Here is an 8,542-nt window from a genome sequence, read left to right as displayed (position 1 = left end):
AGCCGTTTGTGCAAACTTTGGCCAGGCATCAATTTCAGAAGGTGGATACAGGAGAAAAACAAAAGAAAAAGAAAGAAATCCAAGAGAAAGCAAAAGTGGAAGAAAGGATAAGAAAAACAGGACAAAAAGAAAAAAAAGGTATAAAGGATTCTGACATTTTTCATAGCATGAAAGCCAGATGGGTGACTTTCATCCAGGCCTATATGTCACTCTCCCTGAGCCCAACTCACTTCACAGGGGGGAAGATGAGGAAAACAGAATGAGAAAGTATGTTCACCCCCTTGAGTTATTTATAAAAATAATGCAAGTGGATAAAAGAAATCTAAATAATCATAATCATAAGTTTATTTGTCAAGCATATATAAGATTTGTCAAGTATATATAAGATAACAGGTAAAAGTATAAACAAAATTTGAATACATGAAAAGAGTAAGTAAAAAGGAATATTAGGACAGGGACGGTAGGCACGCTGGTGCACTTATGCACGCCCCTTACAGACCTCTTAGGAATGGGGTGAGGTCAACAGTAGACAGTTTAAGGTTACAGTTTTGGGGGTTTGGGGAAGAAACTACAGAGTCAGGTAGTGCATTCCAGGCATTGACCACTCTGTTACTGAAGTAATATTTTCTTCAATCGAGTTTGAAACGGTTTACCTTGAGTTTGTATCTATTATTTGCTCATGTATTGTTGTGGTTGAAGCTGAAGTAGTCATTGACAGGAAGGACATAAATAAGTAAAAGAAATAAATGTACACCTATATTTTGATCCCTCTCTTTAAAGTTACTTCATGATTCTCTTATTTCTATTATCTATCCTGTCTAATCATCAAAGCCATAAATCACAAGATTTTTATTTTTTTCCTTTTTCTTTTTATGCAAAAAGTCCATAAGGGGTTTCCGATTATCTTTTCTCTAATCAAAGAGGTTAGTTTATCCATCTCAACAAGATCTATTGATTTCACCAGCCTTTCCTCCATAGTGGGTAATGCTGATCAAATCTTTCCATCTTTAATTTCAGAAGGGATGTGTGTGTGAGAGAGAGGGGGGGCGCATATCCAGTTACCCAGGTCAGGCCAGGCCAAAGTAGTTTGCAATACTGGTGTACCATAGATCCCCCTTCCTCGAGCTATGAGCTCCCAATCATGAAGGAACAAAGTATGCCACAAATCTGGTTCCCACTGAACCCCTTCAGCATATCACTAATGGGAATACTGGGCTCTGTGTAACTGAGCTAGGAAGGAAAATAGGGCAATCATCACAGCTCTCTTTTGTCCTGGAATCTGAAATGAATCTGATTTAAAAAAACTAGATCCAAGCTTCTTAAAAGTTTTGTTCTTGGATCTGTTCAATTTGATTCACTATTTAATAGAGCCTAATACTTTAAAATGATGTCTGGATTATGATCTAGGCCTCTCTTTTTTCTGAATTACTTGGCAATACAAAATGTTTTTTTTATATTTCAACCAGGGAACTATTTAGCCTGGCTTGATATATTCCTCAGGGAGAACAGGAGAGAACTGTAATAAAATCTATGTCCTACATGGAAAAAATGCACTGAAACTTCTTTCAATATTTGAGCACTCTTGTAGGATTTTATTTGCAGCAGTCTTGAAAAGACTTGAGTGTCCCTATCTTTTTTCTTTATCAAAATAGTTTTTCACCTTAGCTCAGTCCAATTAAAATTGACAACATGTTTTCAATGGCTGTGTGAGAGGGACAGACGGCAACTGGACACAAATGGAGAGAACGCGAACAGCTCAGCATGCTGGGACAAACTATTTTTGGAGAGAAGCTAAATTCTTTGTTCTGAGCTTACCCACTGTGCACTTTCCACTGAATTTCTGACCTGTGAGTCTTCCCATAATACCATAAAGACATTTAGAAATCCAGCAAAATGACAGGTAAAGCCCTTGTTTGTTCCTGTTTGCTGGTCCCTCTAGTTTTGAAGCAAAAGTCACTGCTAAAGTTCATTCGGAGCATTTCATCTGGTACAGGAGATTGATGAGCGGTGTCTTGGACTTTAATTTAATTTACAATTCCACAACAACTCTGGGTGGCTTACAATTAACCAAAACAACCCCTCCCAAAAAAACAAAGGGGTTTGACCAGTAGTGGGTTTCACTTATCTTTGCTACCGTTTTGGAACTGTGAGCGCGCATGCACACTCGCTTCGCTCACACGCGGCACTTCTGCATATGCGCAGAGCTTCCGTGATGACATCTGGGCGGGTGGGTGGAGCCTCCCACCGCTGCCGCTACCAGTTCTCCCGAACCGGGGCGAGCAGGTAGAAACCCACTACTGGGTTTGACCCAGAGAAGATTGGTCCATGATATGGAGAAAGGAATTTTGGTTGACTTGGAAAGTGGATGTATTCTCAATATGGATGAGATGGAGGAACAGACACACCATGGTTGCCAAAGCCCCAAGATGTGACAAGATGGAGGAACAGACACACCATGGTTGCCAAGGCCCCAAGATGTGACAAGAATGCTTTTGGTTCAATCCCTGTTGGTGTCTATGAGGAAGTCAGCAAAGAAACATGTAAAACAGGTCTGTTTGAAGTAAAAAGCAAGGTGTTGCCAAAAGTAGGGTCTCTACTGCTTCAACCCCAAAAGATTAGTCATGTGATGACCCAGGGCACGGCAGAGAAATAACACAAATAGCTGGCAGTTCAAACCACCCCTTTATTACTCCAAATCTCCCCAAATGCTCCCATGTTTCTGGCAAGTCCCAGAGCAGAGTGATAACAAACCCCCACACAAACCTCAAGCAGCCTCTGGCTGCAATTAGTCCAGCCCAGCGCTGTCTGCAACAAGGCTGCACGGCAATAAATCCAAATGGATTTGGCAAATCAAGGAGTTCGGGGAGCAAAAGATCCAGGAAATTAGTCCAGAATGCCAAAAGGAATGCAAGGACTCTTGGCAAGTTCAAATGTCGGCATGCAACACTTCAGGAACTCAGTGTTTCTTCCCAACAAATTGGACAACTATGGCAGAAAAGGCACATCTTCCAGGACCCACCAGATATAGCTCTTCAGCAGACAGGACATGCAACATACCACCACCAGTTTTTCCCACAAAAATTATATTGGGATGGGCCTGTTAGAGAAAGTAATTTTGCAAAATACCTAGGCACAAAACCACAATGGGGTTTATAAATTAAAACCAACCATTTGAATTGCACCCAGAACCTATTGGAAACCAGTGCAGGGCCCATAAAACAGTTGGCTAGACTTATGGTGGCAAGCATTAGCCAACAATTGGGCTGCAGCATACTGGGTCAATTGCAGTTCAAGTAATGTTCAAAGACTCTTGTTTGTCACAGTATCACACAGAGTTTGTTGCAATATTCCAACTGAATAGTGATAGGACACAAGGTACACTTGGAAAATATTTTCATTGCATATAGAACTGCAACTGGATAGATCAGATGAAGCTGGACAAAGGCCTTTCTGTACATCATTTATTATTTTCTTTCTTTCTTTCTTTCTTTCTTTCTTTCTTAAATAAATGTATATAGCTGCCCAACTTACACTTGGATGACTCTGGGTGGCTTACAGCACTAATATTTCATTGTCATTATCTTCATCATCATCAAGTAAATTTATATGCTGCCTGATTCCCAATGACTGGATAGTTGACAAAATTTTTAAAACATTAAAAACAACAAAATGAAGATTAAAGATAGCAAAAATTACAAAACTGGATGGGAACAAAGAAAATCAACCCTCACAATTCAAAGCAGAGATGGGGAATTTTGGCCCTTTTATGACTTGTGGATTTCAACTCCCAGAATTCTTGAGCCAACCATGCTGGTTCAGAAATTCTGGGAGTTGAAATCCACAAGTCATAAAGAGGCCATAGTTCCCCACCTTTGATCTAAAGAGAGCTTCAGTCACCCTTGCCAAAGATCTGGTCAAAGAGCCAGCTCTTCAAGGCCCTTTGAAACACCAATAAGATGGGGGCTGTTCAAATTTTAGAGTAGCTTCTTTCTAGAGGCAGGCACCATTACAAAAAAAGGCACACTTCCAGGATCCCACAATAAATGGCATTATTTAACCTAGGAACCTATAGTGTGCCAATTTTGCCAGATTTTGCCACCTATCTCATTTACAGGATGACTGTATAGACCCAGATATTATGAGAGATAATCAGTAACTCAAGTAATCAGGTCCTATGATATCTACCTGTTCATCCAGTGGGAACTTTAAGTCTAGGAAGACCCTCAGTTCAAAAACCTGCTCCTTCAGAAGTAATGTCTCCCTCTCAAGAAATCCAGTTTCAGAGTGAGGAGCTCAATTTATAGGTAGCATATTGATGAGTAGTACTGCAATTATACAGGCAAACAGAGAAGTGGTTGGGTAGATGCAAACTCTGGAAAATACAAGAGAACGAGATCAATGTCTGGTGACCAGGATGAAGAGTTCAGTTCATAGTCAAGCAGTAGGAACCAACTGGAATACAAACTCAGAGAAATGGGGTATAGCAGCCATAGAGGAGCAAATGTGGTCCATAACATCTAGAATTCAAAACTTATAGAGATGCTAGTCAGCTGGTCCGCGTTAAAAAGATAAGAGGAAAAAGACAAGATTTCTGTACAGCAGTCATATGAACTTGATCAGATATGTTGGTATGCCTAAATCTTCTATGGCTCTCCAAAGCTTGTCATAATTGACACAATCAAAGGTTCTCTTGAAGTCAATAAAAGAAATGTAGATGTTCTTTTGATATTCTTGAGATTTTTCCATGATCCAGTGTAGATTTGCAATATGGTCGTGTACCGTGACTTCTTTCTGAAGTCAGATGCAAGATGTTCTTCAACACCCTAATTCAGGTGTCAGCAACCTGCGGCTCCGGAGCAACATGCACCACTTTAGGCCCTCTGCTGTGGCTCCATGTCAGGTGATCCTACCACTGGCTGGCCTCACCCTCCCCTCCCAGTCACTCCTTGCCTGGCATGAGAAGGTAAGGGCGATGGTGGGTGATGGAGAAGTGGCTGGGGCAGAGACAGAGAGATACAGAGAGAGGGGGAGAGAGAGAGAGAGAGAGAGAGAGAGAGAGAGAGAGAGAGAGAGATACAGAGAGAGAGGTGGGGAGGGAGGGAGAGAGAGAGAGAGATGTCAAAAGGGTTTTGTGGTTCCTGGTGTTTTTTAACAACTGGTTCTCTGCCCTAATGACTGGCTGGGCATAGCTAAGGGGTCATGTGACTGTTGGAAGTGAGTGACATCGAGTTGGCCATGCCCACTCAGGTTTTGTGGCTCCTGGTGTTTTCTTTTCTGTGGGAAACGGGTCCAAATGGCTCTTTGAGTGTTTAAGGTTGCAGACCCCTGCCCTAATTCATTTTGGATGTGGAATGATCTCAAGAATCTTGCTTGTGTGAGGGATGAGGGCAATTGTGCAGTAATTGAAAACAATCTTTGGGGTTGCCCTTTTTTGGCAGTGAAGTAAACGCTAATCATTTCCAATCCTGTGGTCAGGTGCTCATTTCCCAAATTTTCTGCCATAAAGCTGTGTTAGTTGTCAGTGGTACAAGGCTTAGCAATTCTGTGGGGATGGTATCAACATCTGGGGCCTTGTTGTTTGGCAGCTGACCCATTGCCCACACAACTTTTTCCTAAAGAATGACTGGTTTTATTTCTGCTTCCCTTTCCTTCATCATCTTGAGCTGAGTCTCTTTGTTGCTGGCATATGGTTCTTCTGGTTTTGACACCTTGTTGTTCAGACAGTTCTTTCCCTTGCTTGTTTTTTATACTTTTATGAGCAGTAAATGGTGTTTGAATCCTTTTGACTTGCACAAATACATTCCTGTTGTAAACCATCATATAGTCCTCTTCTAGCTGCTTGTACTACTGGCCCAGTAAACTTGGCTGTCTTTCCTTTCTGCTCTTTGGAAATCCATGTCCAATCTCTTTCCTTCCTTCTATTTGCCTACTGCTTCAGCCTCTTTTCTTCTCTTGGCTGTTCTGATGGTTTCATCTGAGAGCCAATTGTGTTTTTTCTCTGGCTTCTTATGTGGTATGTGCTCAGCAGCTGTTTCAGTGAAGGTTGATTGAATTTCTTGCCATAGTTCATCGGTCCTCTTCTCAGAAGTGTCCAGCAGTTCCAACTTGTTTTTCATTTCAATTGCATATGTGGAAGAGATTTTTGATGATGTCAAATGCCTTTGGTGGTGCTGTCTTATTGATGTTCCCTTATTTGATTTGCTCTTGGCAACCAACAATTCATGATTTGAACAGCAGTCAACGCTGGATACATCTTGACAGGGAAGAATGAACTGGATCATCAATGGGACATAGCAGTGGTGGGATTCAATATATTTTTACTACCGGTTCTGTGGGCGTGGCTTAGTGGGCGTGGCATGGCATGGCATGGCTTGGTGGACGTGGCTTGGTGGGCGTGGCAGGGGAAGGATACTATAAAATTACCATTCCCACCCCACTCCAAGGGAAGGATACTGTAAAATCTCCATTCCCTCCCCAATCCAGGGGAAGGTTACTGCAAAATCCCCATTTCCTCCCGATCAGCTGGGACTTGGGAGGCAAAGAATCGATGGAGGCGGGACCAGTCAGAGGTGGTATTTACCGGTTCTCCAAACTACTCAAAATTTCCGCTACTGGTTCTCCAGAACTGCTCAGAACCTGCAGAATACCACCTCTGGGACATAGTCAATCTGTTTTACACTGAAGTTTATTTGATGAGGTTCAAGTATATAAGCGACACTTGTGCTGTTTGAATCAGATATTCATGATTCGGAGTGATTTTCATAACACTAATCTGAGCTGGCAATACATTATTGGCAAAATGTAGTCCCTAAAGGTCAAGGTTTGGCAGAAGAGCAACCTTCTCTGTGTCACTGAAAGAAAGTTGGAAGATCTAAACAAAGGCTCCAGACAATAGCCTAACACATCCGTTAATGGTTTTCATAAGTCATCCTAGAGGTTTCTCCAACACCTTATCACATTTATTTAAAAAAATGGAAATTACAACTGAAGTATGGTTGTATGGTCCCACCAAAAAAAATAATAATAAATTAACTATGGTGACTTTGAAAAGAACCATCTTCCACCCAACCCGCACTTTCCTGTAAGGTTCACTAGAAAAACAAAGAAACAAAGTGAAAAAATCCTCTTTGGTTCCAAAGGCATTTCTGCTGGCTGCCTCTCCTTGTTTCCTGGAACACCCTTTTTTTGGAAAGCTCTTGACACAACCAGCTATCCACACACATTACAGAATCTTCACTACTCTGTTCAGGCTGCAACAGCCATTATGAAGACAGAGATATATGAAGTGATAGGGCAGATGTGGAGTGTTTTGTAACCTTTTTCAAAACATCAGAATCAATTTGTTTCTACCCTGTTTCCCTGAAAATAAGACATCCCCTGATAATAAGCCCAATCGGGCTTTTGAGCGCATGCACTAAAATAAGCCACCCCCCAAAAATAAGCCCTCCCCGAAAATATTTAAACACAGAGCTGGAAATCAGGTAAGATGGCAAGAGGAGCCCCATCTTGCTCCACACGCCCCAAAATAATAAGTCCTCCCCGAAAATAAGGCCAAGCGCTTATTTCGGGGTTCAAAAAGATATAAGACAGGGTTTTATTTTCGGGAAAACACGGTAGCATTTTAAGCAGAATATCCTGGAGTGGATAATATTTAAAATATTTCTTCTAAATCCCATCATCGGAGAGGCTACTGTATCTTCACCAAAGACAAAGGATGTTATACGGAGTTAAACTACTTTTCTAATCTTAATAACGAAAAGAACTGCAGTGTTGATACAAGAACTCTCTTGTGAAATCTCTCTTCCATTGTATCATTGTGTACAAGTTTAAGCTGCTTTCCTGTGTTTACTCAATTGGTATGTAATATCCAATTGTATCAGATCGCTTTTCTGAGTCTTAAAATCGACTTTGAGATCACAAGCATTTGAGTTAGCAGAGAGAGGTTGCTTTTCAGTGCCACTGAGAAATTATTATTACAGGCCCTGCATAAATTCAGAAAAGCTGCAGGATATTCACACTACCATGCATCTCTTTCTAATGCTGAATGTACTGCAGTGTATATTAAGATGGATTCTCAAGTACTCAGGCCCTGTTGCATTGTTTGGGAGGAAGTTTCAAAATATTTCTAGCAGGATTACCAAATTCTGTAACAGCTTTATTCCCGATGCCATCTGTCTGCTAAATTTACAAGATTCATTTTTCTCGCCATCTACATGTATACATCAGGGGTGGGTTCTACTTACCTTTACTACCGGTTCGCAATGGAGGCACGCACGTGCGCCTCTGCGCATGCGCAGAAGCTTCTACACATGCGCAGATCATCATTTGTGACGTCTGGGCAGGTGGGTGGAGGCTCCTGCCGATTTAACTACCAGTTCTATAGAACCGGACAGAACCAGGAGCAACCCACCACTGGTATACATCCAAACTAGATTGTGTTGTTATAATATATGTGGGTATACGCATAATATTTATTTATTTATTTATGTAGTCATGTTTATGTAGTGTATAGAAGGTGGAGACCCTTTGAGAGCTGTATGCA

This window comes from Pituophis catenifer, unplaced genomic scaffold (genome assembly GCF_029215685.1).
Source record: "Pituophis catenifer annectens isolate HBS135680 unplaced genomic scaffold, rPitCat1.0.hap2 SCAF_2, whole genome shotgun sequence".
NCBI classification, from domain to species: Eukaryota; Metazoa; Chordata; class Lepidosauria; order Squamata; family Colubridae; genus Pituophis; species Pituophis catenifer.
This window is presented reverse-complemented; position numbering follows the sequence as displayed.